Source organism: Xyrauchen texanus, chromosome 1, assembly GCF_025860055.1.
Source record: "Xyrauchen texanus isolate HMW12.3.18 chromosome 1, RBS_HiC_50CHRs, whole genome shotgun sequence".
NCBI classification, from domain to species: Eukaryota; Metazoa; Chordata; class Actinopteri; order Cypriniformes; family Catostomidae; genus Xyrauchen; species Xyrauchen texanus.
In genome coordinates, this window is record NC_068276.1 from 13,306,760 (window position 1) to 13,320,244 (window position 13,485).

At 37.5% G+C, this 13,485-nt stretch overlaps 1 long non-coding RNA gene across 3 annotated transcripts; it reads right to left on the bottom strand.

Moving 5' to 3' along the window:
• Positions 1-267: 267 nt before the first annotated feature.
• On the bottom strand, positions 268-12,734 carry LOC127647595 (uncharacterized). Of its 3 annotated transcripts, none has more exons than XR_007971084.1 (4): positions 12,657-12,734; positions 11,339-11,387; positions 9,753-10,099; positions 268-933 (listed from the first exon to the last, which is right to left on the bottom strand). It is a non-coding gene; the product is annotated as an uncharacterized LOC127647595 (long non-coding RNA). The 3 variants fall into 3 exon arrangements; XR_007971085.1 differs by having other exon boundaries at positions 9,753-9,982; positions 12,657-12,706; XR_007971088.1 differs by having other exon boundaries at positions 11,339-11,403; positions 12,657-12,701.
• Positions 12,735-13,485: the final 751 nt, after the last annotated feature.

Here is a 13,485-nt window from a genome sequence, read left to right on the forward strand (position 1 = left end):
TCGGATCACCACACACAGATGAGCTGATCTCGCACGTGTGTTTTTGTAACTTCCGCATCAATAAAAAAGAGATTCGTTTGTATCGCTTTTTTCCCACGTCACCATATTGTGTGCTGTCCAAGGTACTGACGAGAGTGCCATGTCTAGAAACTGGCATGTTGTCTTCTTGTTGGTGGTTACAGAATTGCTTGTGGCCGCTACAAGTGAAGTGGTGATGACGTATTCGTCTTATCAAAGATCAACAGAAGGACTCAAAAGATTCAGTTTAATGTGTTTATTTCATGCATCACTATATCATACAAAATAACAAGTAGGCTATGTCAAAAATAAGCACCGTTACATATTAGCAGATTGTATAAATACAATTTCCTGTCGATCTAAATAACACAGGTAAATATTTATATGGCTGTAATCTTCAACATGAGACATTTCATTTACATTTAAAATATGGACCTCAAATTAGTCATTCACATTGTGTGGTATTATCTACCAAGAGAGATATTTAAATAAGTGCAATTTTCATTGTAAACATTTCACACATTAAGGCACAGTATTACTTTCCATCATTATTCTGTTCAGTCTATAAGATTGTACAACACGTTGTTTGAATATCTTTAACTTCTGAGGTTTAACTGGGAGGAGAGTCAGAATTTCTTCCCATCCACACACATTGTACAAAATCATTCACTACCTTTAGGTATTGGTGATTGCTTAAAAGGTTTAAGACACTCAGTTAATTCAATTAGTGCAAGTTGTAGATCCGTCTCAAATATCTGCTTGTTTTAAATTTCTCAGTGAACCATATGGGAGATATGCTGGATTCCTGAGGTGCTGTGATTGACCATCTGAGTCAAAAATAGCCAGATGTCCTTGGTTTCTCTGGCAGCTGATGACAGTGATGTTTTTCCCCCACATTTTGATTATTGCCTGGAGCTTGGTTACAGAGAGAGAGAGAGAGAAAAAAGATATTGCATTTAATTAACAATACAACATAGCTGTTATGAAACAAATGTAAGAGAACATACTGGCATGAACAGCAATGTGCAAAATCTTCACTTTGAAAGATTAAAGATAGTTTGATTTACTCTGTAATGGTAGTTGTTGTAGTGCTATTTAAAGATGTGGAAATGAAAAACATCTTTAACATTGGCAGCAGATGCAAAGATCTGGTGTTGCATGACCACAATTGATGTTTGTTTTTTCAATGAAGCTCCTAAATTAGTTTTATAAAATGTTTGTGCTCATACCTCTTTGATTTTGAGATTTTACCAAAAAATACGTTATCATGAGAATCCTGAGATAGATGCTTTTGACACTTTCTGTAATCTCTTAACACCATATAAATTACAATAAACAATTGCAGTCACCTTCACATGGAAGAAAATATAACCGAATTGCAAACGACAACCTGCCTTCCCTTGTGTGCTGCATTCTAGATAAATCTACAGATCTTTCAAGGACAATTTAGATTATTCAGAATTAACAGCCCTGTGACAATGGAAATGGTGACCTATGGTGACCACTAATTCAAAACACATTTTAAGCCATATTTATATTGGTGGAAGGATTTTTGTGGATTTATGTGTTTTCACAGCTCTTAAAATTCCAAAGGTTGGAGATTTTGTAAAGGTTGGAGTCTTTTTTAAATGTTTTTTTGTTTTTAATGAGAATAATCAAGCATCTAAATGGCAGTGGGTGTGTGTATGTATGTGTGTACAGATTTCACTATATTTGTCAGTGCCAAATTTTTGAAAATGTCCTCACTAATGTAGTGAGACTTGTTGAAAACCCACTAGCGTCGACATTTTAGGTGGTCATCACCCGTAAAAAAAAAAAAGGCTCATAAATCTGCCAAGTCATGTTTAGCTTTAAATCTACTGATGTGTACAGGTTTCTGTGAGGGTTAGGTTTAGGGGTAGGGTATAGAAAATATCATTAGCCTGCTATGAAATCAATGGAAGTCTATGAGATGTCCTCACTTATAGAGTGAAACAAACGTTGTGTGTGTGTTATTCTACAATTTTACAACATCAATATGTTCCCTCAGCTTAGTGGCCATTATGGTCTTAAAAAAGGATGGTATTTTGAGCTCATTTTGATGATTTTTATATTGCTTAAAATAATGAGTAATAAAAGTATACCTAATTTGAATAGTCAAGGGTAATGCATACAACACTTTGACTCTATTTGTTTACAATTCCTTTTTCATTTGCTTTCAAAAGTGGTACAAATAATTTCTATACCTTTAGAATTTGTGTATGATGAGTACCAACGCCATTACCAGTTTTCTCAAATCACATGTAGAGAGGTTTATGGACAATTTAATCCCTGCTGGAGACTTGGCAAGACCCTTTTCTCTGTCAATTTTCACCCTCTGCCTCATTCAAACCCCCTCTCTCTTTCTGTGCCTCTACAATGTGGGGTTTCTTTCTTTCTCTTTTTTTATATACCCTCATACCCCCCCCCCCCCCCCAAACCTCAGACAGCATGCAGCTTATGCAAATCACTGACCTTTTCTTCTCCGTTCTCATCCTCAGCCTTGAATGAGACCTCAAGAAAACACATACACTCTCAACTCTTACTAATTCTCACACACTACTGTAATGGGAACAGAGCACTCCATGACGTTCTAATGCCTATGTAAATACAATATGATCACTAATAATACAGTGGGACAAACATAATTATAATTTTAAATCCCTGCAACATGCTGCACTGTCTGTCCAGAATGCATAGGCCTATAACACTGAAGTTTCCTATGCGATCATTCTTGGCAAAGCAGGTTCACAGGATAAAGACAGGGAACTCTGTACTGTCCTAGATGTTTTATAAACCACAAGGTCTGCTGTGAGGCTTATGTACACAGACATGTTCTTCCTATGGAAAAGTGAACTTGCAGTGAGGGGGGAAATGAGGATGAACGTAGACGAGACATTTAGGTGTGAGGGGGTTTTGATGGTGTCAAAGGACCTGATGAATATAAAGTGCTTGCTGCCATTCTCAGGGTCTGAAAAACATACACACACTCCAACTGTTAGATGTGGTGTGTGTGTGTGTGTCTGTGTATATACAAGTAGGTGTTTTTATGGAGGGGGAGCCAACCAGCCTGACTTCCCTCAGACACATTGACAGGCAGGCCTTTTCACCAACGCATTGCTGGGTCAGCCAGCTCTCTCCCTTAGCAACGACACCGAGTGGAGTGCCCCATCCAGCCACCAAAACTAAAAAAAGGAGGGGGAAAGGGGCAGATATAGGGTGTGGGTTACAGGGGGTGAGCTGGTTCACAGAGGTGGATGAAGAAATTCCCAGTCTGGAGGGACTCCCACAGGCAATGAACTTGAACTTGACTCCCATACCAATAATGAGGATCACACCTCCTTATACAATATTTGCATTTGTATAGCAAAAGTATCAGACTCATTGTAAATTTCACATGAGGTAATATTTAAAGTCAAAGAGATAATCACAGATCAACAATGCTGTAATGTGTGATGATGCAATATTTCCAACAAATGTTCAAAATGTTGACACAGGTCTTAAATATATTTAAAAATGAATCTCTTTATTTCTACTTAAAAGTTTATCTTAAGATCTTAATAAAGATCTAAAGTGAACAAAAGTATAACAAGGCAATACAGTGAGGATCTTTATATCTCAAGCTCCTTTATAATGGTGTTCCCTGGTCTCTTTTCTCCTTTTTTTTTTTAAATTCCAACTGTTCCCCTCTTGCTCTCCCATCCACATGATACAGTAATTGATGTTCCTGTAAGTGGCTGCTTTTAGAATGTGCAGAGAAGACACTGGTCGTAACTGAAATCACTTAAATACGAGGCACATTGCCAGAACTTCTTAATTCAACACCAGTCAGGTCATTCAAACCACAATTTTACTGTCATCATCATCACTCTTTTGTGTTATCAAAAAGGCATGTACCCTTAATACGATACCAAAAGCATGATTTTAATGGCCCAGACCTGAATTACAAGGGGACATTGTGAAGCAAAAGAGCTTATCTGCATCATATTTGACATCTACACTGATTTGAAGTTATAGTACATAAGGCTACTTTCATTTACACAGTTTAAGCTTTCAGTAGAGCATAGCACCTTAAGTGGGCTTTTCAGACTAATGCATTTGCTTGACCAGCTTCTTAGGAGGTCATGATCTTTATCACTTCTGCGACCCTAATTTCTTCATTGTTGTTCCGGATCGCCTGTATCTAATAGTTCAGCTTAGCTATTTCGAAAGCCATGTCTGCATGTTGCCCTCTCTGCTGACGCTGTTTCTTTTTGCTTCCAGTTATTCCAGAGCCCTGCTCGGGAATCCCAATCCCAGGATCTCATGGCCACCTGTCCAAGCAAGAGGAGGCAAAGGTGGGGGGAAATTATTTCAAAGCTCCCCCATAGCTGATACAAAGCTGAGAACAACCCTTTGCAGGATAATCAGGTTTATCCCTAGATTAAGATGGGATCGACAGCTGAGGTATCCACAAGGGGCAAAAAGGACATTTTGCTGTAAAACACACAACCATCTTTAACATGAACCCAAGAGATGCTTCTGCAATAGGCTGTGCGTGCATCCCTTGAGTCTGTCATTTCTCCCCACTGTTCATTTTCACATTTGAAATGCTCTTCTGCTCTTGTTAAGTGTTTACACTGTTTATTCTCATCCTGTCCTCAAAAGCAGTACTGAATGAAAAAACAATAATATGATTTTTATGTAAGGCATAAGATATGTGGGAGCTGTTTAAAAAAAAAGGAGGAACCATTTCCACTGTAGTCACACATTTCAAAACCTAACTCGGCACAAAGATTTTATCAAGAGAGCTAAAAAAAGAACATCGACACTGCATGAGTCTCATACAGCCTTTAAGAAGTAAATCTGGAAATCGCATAATACTGGACATAAAGAGAGAAAACTGTTAGTATGCCAGACAAATATTCCCAGATAGCCACCTCCCATAGGCCTTTGATATTAACATGCCAGCTGCAGCAAATGCCACATGGGGCCACAGACTGAGCCAGACAGTAAAAGCCCTCTCCCCGTTTATACACCACATCTATTCAACAAACATGCATTCTCTCTATATTATATTTCTCATCAGTGTATTTATTAATGTCATACGTTTATATTTCCCTAACTTCCTTACATCATGTCCTCGCTGGCTTTGTGCTTCTGTGTATAACTTTAAAGTCCTTTAACTCTTCTGCAATACTTTTCGTCCTTCACTGCCTCCCATTTTTATTTAGCATAAATAATTCCTCCTATGTAATTTGCCATTGTTTTGCAGTGAAATACTGTCTCTGTCCCAGTGCAAACATTTTCTCTGGTTTTCTGTGTCACTGCCTCAATTTTACTGGGTATTATATTGTAAAGGAGCTTTAATTAATTGCTTGCCCAACTACTGTGCCCTAGCAGAAGTGTGAGAGGAACAAACTGCCTTTGCAAATTCTCACATTTGGTCCTACATACTAAGGTCATTAATGAACATTATTTGCTGCATATATGTGCTATAACACATTATATTGCTTGAGTATCCTTTGTACAACAACCTTGTACTCTTGCACCGCAAACACGTCACAGAGACAATCACATCATCTGTGTGAACACACATAATTGTGGAAATTATGCAATTCCTAACTCTTCTGCACAAGCTAACATTCGTGCTAACACACTCTCACACTGCCACACATGCAGTGATGAAAAATAAAGCCCTATCCTAAGCCATTCCCTGAGGATAGTCTCTTAGGGTTTGGGTGCTAATTTAGGCATCTGGCTCTGTCTGGGCCTGAGCATCTTTTTTCAGCTTATTACCCTCCACTGTCTCTGGCACTCCATCCGTACAGACAATGGTGGGAAAAAGGGGGGACTGTGGACCCACGTCAAGTACTCCTCGTACAATGCTGCCATTGTAGAAGTGGAGAGGGGTCTGGAATAATAATTTGGGCACTATCAAACTGTTTACAAACACAAAGTCTACTGCTGCAGATTTTCCATTTATTCATCATGAATCAAAATTTTTGAACAGCATTATGATACACACACACACACACACACACACACACACACACACACACACACACACACACACACACACACTACCGGTCAAAAGTTTTGAAACACTTGACTGAAATGTTTTTCATGATCTTAAAACTCTTTTGATCTGAAGGTGTATGCTTAAATGTTTCAAATTAGTTTTGCAGACAAAAATATAATTGTGCCACCATAATAATTTATTTCATTATAAAACATTTCATTAAAAAAAGTTTTTGAAATTGATGACTTGGACCAAATAAGCCGCCAATAAGTGCCCAACATAGATGGGAACTCCTTCAATACTGTTTAAAAAGCATCCCATGGTGATTCCTCAAGAAGTTGTTTGAGAAAATGTCAAGCGCAAATGTCTGCTAATTCTAGGCTAAGGGTGACTACTTTGAAGATGCTAAAATATAACACAGTTTTGATTTATTTTGGATTTTGTTTAGTCACAACATAATTCCCATAGATCCCTTTATGTTATTCCGTAGTCTTAATGACTGAAAAAAAAAATTATATTAAAGAATGAACAAGTGTTTCAAAACTTTTGATATATATATATAGTAGTTGTATTATAAGCCTGTGTGTGAGCTGGGTTTGTGTGTAATAATTTTGGGGTAAATGACCTTGTCTTGAAGTGATAAACAGTTAAATATCATCCAGACTCCTTGTGAGATATATTCAGGAATTGCTTTTTAGTCCATGACAAAAATATAATGACAGTCATGTCTAAAAATACACATACGTCATCTACATAAAGCACACTAAGTTGAGCTGCTATTACACAGAGCTACAGAAAGTAATCCAAAATGACAAGGAATAGGATTTTCACTGGTCAGCTGATTTACCAGAATTTACTAAAGTAATTTGCAGCCCAAATGCAAAAGTAGAGCAATATGGTACAATTGTCCTCTAGCTTTTGTGCTGAATAGCATGCTTGAAACAAAAAGGAAAAAATAGCCTGTATCCTATATCCTTCGTGTATATGGATTCAAATATTACACTGTTTTACTGAAAAACACAAAGAACTCTATTGGTAAACCACAAAAACAATACACAGTTCAGCTCATGATTTGCATATTGAAAACTGGAAAATTCTGGTATGGGATTGGCACCATGCCAAGTGGCATAATTAACACTTTTCAGCCACTTCTCTGCAGCAGTCACATTATGCTCTGTCAAGCATCCACTCCCCCTGCCCGAGTGCTCATATTTACACACACACACAAAATACGTACATATGAACGACACATGCAAAAATATAACAAATATTTCTGGTTTCTATACATTTATGCATTTTTCTATAAACCACAAACTTGTTTTTGAACTATCTACAGTTGACACAATTACCTACCATTTAGGCAAATGTAACTGCTGTGTAACAATATTGTATAAGGCCCTCTGTTCAAGGGTATAAAATTAGTTTTGTGGCCCTGTCTGAGATATTTAAGCAGTGAAGGTCTTTTACATAAAACCCTGAGAGATGCACAGGGAGGAAACCCCTCCCCCTCACAGCAAGATACACTGCCTAATCAGAAAATCCCTATTAAAGGTACAGCCCCTCATTTACAGACTAATTTAAAATGTGCTTATAGAGTATTTGGTCATAAATAGAGACCCTCAGTAGAAAACGTGTACACGAAGAACACAGACCACTTCCATTAAATATATTAATAATATAGCAACTGCCACTGGTGCAGAGCTGCTGTTTAGAGTCCTAAATATGCAGTTGTGTGTTGGACAAGCTCACTGTGTTAAACATGAATTTCCCTGGCATTAAGGCCCAATGTGATGGCAAAACCTCAGGTTATTTGTAATGTGTTGTGTGTGATGGTATATACTAAGAGTGTATTCCACCTAACGAATTTAGGCAGAAACTCACTTGACTCTCCCTGATATCTACAAAAGCATTTCTGGACTTAGATAGAACACATGCTAATTTAAAGTGTAGCTGGTTTTATGCTTTGAAATGCAAACAGAATTAAATTTCAAATTTGAATTTAAAAATTCTAATTATAGAACGCTCACGCATACCGTTGACAAAAAGCTGCTGCGCCTTTAATTTGGGGGCTCAGTCTTCTCTGCGTGTTCCTATGCAATTATGTTAATATGCGGAGCTTGTCTGGTCTTTTTCATTAGCAGAATCGCTTGCATCATTGTTTCCTTTATTTGAATGCTCTACGGGCACCATGCGTACAGCAGTGATCTTTTTACGCATTTATTTTGACGGGCTATTTTTTTTTTTTTTTGCCAAACCTGCTCTTTTCGGATAAAATGTCATTATTTTAAAAATGCTCATTTAAAATCGTTTGTTTACGTTAGCAGAGTGCTAATCGATGATTTCGAAGAATGCACGGACATTGGAGTCATTTTTTTTTTAAGCAGACAAGGTTGTTAGTAAGTAGCTATGCAAAAACACTTTTCCGTTTTTATGAGGATTCAGTGACTTTAAATATTCAATGGATGTCGCATTAATTTCGTCTCGTCTTCGCATTTAAAAACATTTCAATGTGTTCATTTTTCATAAATTATATAAACATAATAAATATGTTAAATATTGTTGTGCTCCAATTATGCCGATTCTGAATTTTAGAATTACACAGACCAGCATGACTAATTGCACATCATCAGCAATCCATTATGACGCAACCAGCCACCTTTCTATGTGGAAGAACATTTCAGTGACATAACATGCAGCTTTCTGCAACCAAGAGACCATGTGTAAATGTCCTTCCCCACATAACATCTTAGTAAATTGAATGTATCATCCAATGTTTCACACTTCTCAGCGTTTTGAGACTTTGACCAAAGCACTGACCAACTAATGATAAAAACTGTGGATATTTTGGGAGAGCATGGAGCATCATAAAAAACATGGCACAGAGGGAATATCAGTGAGTATACCTCTTTTCTAACATTAAAGTAAGGGCAGGGTGCATATGGTAAGCTGGTGAGGGCATTTTTTGCACACCTTTGTATCAGTAATTTAGTGTATCATTCACAAATCATATTCAATAGCAAATGCAGAGTGTTCTTCAGTCTAGGTTGACCCTGTTGCATTGGTCATGGGGATGCTGTAGGTCAAATAACTTGAGTTAAGTAGTCTCTTGTGAGTTCAAGCAGCGAAGACCTGTTCGTTTTTGTATGGTGGGGCAGCCGTATTGAAGTGGTATAGATTAAGATTTAGTTTAGCTTTGTTTTATAGACACTTTTTTACCCTTACGGGCACATAGGCAAGCTCCAGTTAAGTTCCTGATCATTGCTAATAGCTACTTTAATTCTGATTCATTTGAAAATAAGTGGAGCAGGGTAGATTAATTTGTGTTCAAAGCTCGCTACAAATCAGAAGCTCTTTGTGTATATCTGTGTGTGTGTATAGATAACGGGGTACTTAGGTGCTATTTTTTAATTAGTCAGGAGAGATTGGAGTGGGATAGTTCTTTTTCAAGGAAAATGATTTTGGCTGAAAGCGTGGCAACAGGGCCTAATCTCACTCTGCCAATGTCTAAATGGCCAAAGATGAAGACAACATCACCCACTGAACACAAAACACGTTCAGTCCTTTTCAAGTGTCTCATTCTAACGTAAACATTTGTAATTATTCATTTCAAATGACCTGCCAAAATAACTGGTGAGATCACATTGGAGAATCATCAGTGCTGTGCGGTCGGGATAACGCAGCAGCCTGATCTGATATAGGCAACGATGCAGCCTACCTCATGCCAACACAGCCATTTTAGAGAGCAGCAGCCAGTTTCTCCATCAAGATGGCTTCCTGAAAGCACACCCCTCATTCAGTCTTCCAGCATCTGGTGGTCCGTGGCAACTGGCAGCCTCTTTGTACCCATTGGCACTTGGATGTAGGCTCTCACTCACTCACTTTCTTTTTTCTTTTCTCTGGGGGCACAGATGGCACTAAATGCTTCCGTTGACGAAGGAAGTGGAGCTGGTAGGAGAAGGATGAGGGTTGACTATTATTTTTCTTTTCTTTCATATGGACAATTGCACCCTTTTTCCACAGTCCCTCTCTAGTTCCAAAGGCAGTGTAAATGGCTGGCAGTTGCTAAGGGAAAACCAGAAAATAAAGCACAAAAAAAGCCCTTTTTATCACTGCCAAAACAGATGCCATGGCAACGGCTTAATAAAGTTTCTTAAGGTAATACTAATGGTATTGCGCAACTATAAATTATTTTTATTTCATGCGAACTAACTTCTCCAGGGAGAGACAGTCCCAACATTAATAGTCGAAATAATTTGTGTGATACTCAATGTGTGGTCACACGAATTGTGCAAAGGCATGCACCCTTGGCTTTTGTGTTTTAAATAGCCAGCTGTGCCATTGCCAATGCTGGTCACTGTGAAGGTATACTGAATCAGCCCACATCAATTGCTGTCCACCCATAATCTCATTGCACAAACTTATTCAATTGTACTGGATAACCAGTTTAGCTGGAAAAGATAAATGTTAATGAATGTGGACAGAATTTCTTTGCTCACATTAATTTTACATACAGTAATATGCAGTGTGATAGTAACCCATACATTCTTATTATCGAGATGGAGACAGACAAATCATTTCCTCTCTCTGATCATTTATCGCATTAAAGCCTCTGGCCTTATGTCCTGGAGTCATACTAACTATTCTTGGCCATACTAAAAAAGCCTGAATGTTATTAGGGCTTTTTCTTGAGATAATTGTCCTCTGTTATTATTAAACATTAGCAAGCTCATCCTGAAGTTGTGTGTCTACAACTACAAAACCTCTCTCAGAAAAGCACAATATACTATGTATTAATACAATGTATTTAGGATAATAAAGAGAGCCGTTTTGAATGTGACCTGCACTTCACTGTAAAGAAATCTATTCGCAGTCTTCCTGCACAAACATGAAACTGATATTAGTGCCAATAAAGGCTAAATGTCTATGATGTACAGAATACTTGAGGATCATGGTGGGTGGTTGGTTGGTTGGTGGATGAGAGTAAAAGTGGTAAGAAAAAATACTCTTAGATTTAGGTCATGCTGCCACAAACAAATCATTCACAAACTTGCTACACACTTAGAGAGTGAGAGATTTTCCATAGAGATATATTCAGATGAAGGATCCATGCAATGCAAACACTAAGTTTCAACTTGATTGGGGATTAATATTTGCATTTGGCTTCTTTCAACTGCATGCATTAATTATCATCTAATTTTTGATTTACTGCATGTGTTATCTGCAGTAACAGATTAACTCTACAACTAATTGTTCTAATTGCAATTGCAATGTTGCATAGCATTAAGCTTTGATTGCACTTACCAGATGGTCTTTTTCTTCAGATCCAGTCCCCTGGTCTCTCACAAAGACACTGTGGGTTTGAGAGGCTGAAGTTGAATAAAGTTATACAACACAGTGGAATTAGAAAATATTCAGAATATTATGGTTAATATCGACCTGTCAATTAGAATGAACATTTACAGGTTTGACATGTAATAATGACCCCCCACACACACACACACACATGTTACAAAGTGGATATGCTATGCTATTTTATTTTAGGATGTATCGATTTATTTTAGTCTACCTTAATTACCATATCCTAAAATCAACGATTGAATTTCCTTTTTTTTATTTATTATTATTCACTGGTCAATTCAGTTTTGCGTAAATGTGATTTAATAAATGCTTCAGTTAACAGCATCGCAACACAAAGGTCACAGCGTGTTGTTCTACTTGACGCGGAGCTTCCAAGGCGATCACAACTCAAAACATTTTGGACCCTTATTTTTTATTTAGCTTTTTTTTTTTTTTAGCAAAAATTAACGCAATGTTTATTTTTATTTTTTTTAAAGCTGGCTGAGCATGATGTAATATATCCAGCAGTGCGACTGTATGTGTGTTTGGGAGGTTATTTGTCGTCGATAATTGAATATGGCATCAAAATATGGGCTATAGAAAAGTTCAGTGGAAGCCTATAGATCATTGTAGCTCAAATCCAATTAAAGTGGCACTGTCACAGCTATTGAGATACACTACACGCCCAATTGAGCACTAGAAGGCCTCATTTTTGCGATTGTTCTGCAGTCAGGGATGCTTTTTGCCCTGTTGAAGTAAAGATAGCACGTGGTGTAAGGTAGGCTGAATTATCATGATTCATGAAAAGCCGCAGGGATGGCAGTTAAATACGAATTCAGTGCACAGTCAACAGCGCCAAACAGTGTTGACAAATATTTCTATTTGCCTCTGAAGAGTTTTGCGTAACATATAAAACCCAAAATAGGCATACTCGCTTATGGTGCCAGTAAATAAACGTGAAAAAAGAACATTGACGGTGCTAAGAAGTAGCCTAGTTAGGCCTATATAAAGCACATCGAACAAAACATTTGACTCCCCAACAGATAATTAAATCCTATTTCCATTATGGTTATTGGACAATTTTGAGGAATAGGCAAATCGATTCCTTATCGACATTGACAGCTAAACCAACTTTGATAATTTTGATAAATGACTATATTAGTGTTTCTCAAATACATAAACAATCCTGCTGGTGACCTACGCAAGTGCATAGGATAATACTTTGTATTGCAGATGTTTAAATGACCTGTAAGACTCACATTTTGAAATGGGTCCTGCTTACCTCATGCTCGTACCTCTCAGTTCCAAGTGATTTTGTTCACTGTGCAGTTAAGGAGGACGTTTCTACTTTCGGTTATCTAGCTTTATGAAGGCAGATAATCACTCATACAGCTAGATAACCAAAGACAGCAACCTCCTCCTATCAACACTTTTTTTTAAAACGTGGAACATCTCATAAAGTTGACCTGATAAACGAAAACAGGGTTAATGCGCAATGAACCAGACAAATAAATTACACGCAAATTCCATTTAATGGCATCAAGACTCTTTTCACAGACCTGTAAATACTGTTAACAAGTCAAGTGTTGCAAAGGCTTATGGGATTCGCCACGTGGTGAAGATACACACATAGTTTATGCTACATAATACACAATATTATAGGCCTGAAGTTGCCATCTCTGTTTCAAATTGTGCCTTTATAGAATCATTTCCATTGAGGCAACCCGGATTTTGTCCCTTCTAGTGACTATAGTCTTTAAAATAATTTTTAGGCCCAAATATATTCAGCATTTCATTTGGCTGTATGGTTAGGCCCCATGCAGTCATCACACCTCCACAGGCCCACATCACCATGTCTTGTTTAATTTCATATTCAAGCTTAATTCGCATTATATTTCCTCAATCTATAAAAGGTAAGGCAAATAAATCCAATGAATGTTGCCAGAATTAAGCCTTGACAATTAAAGGTATACTATAGAAGGCTACGTCAGATAATATTTTATTAATAAGGACACACGCGAAGCATATTTCAACAGTTCCGTTTTTATTTGAAAACTTATTAAGCTTTCTTTCCAAACATGTCTACTCTCTTGAACACCTAATTCCCTCAC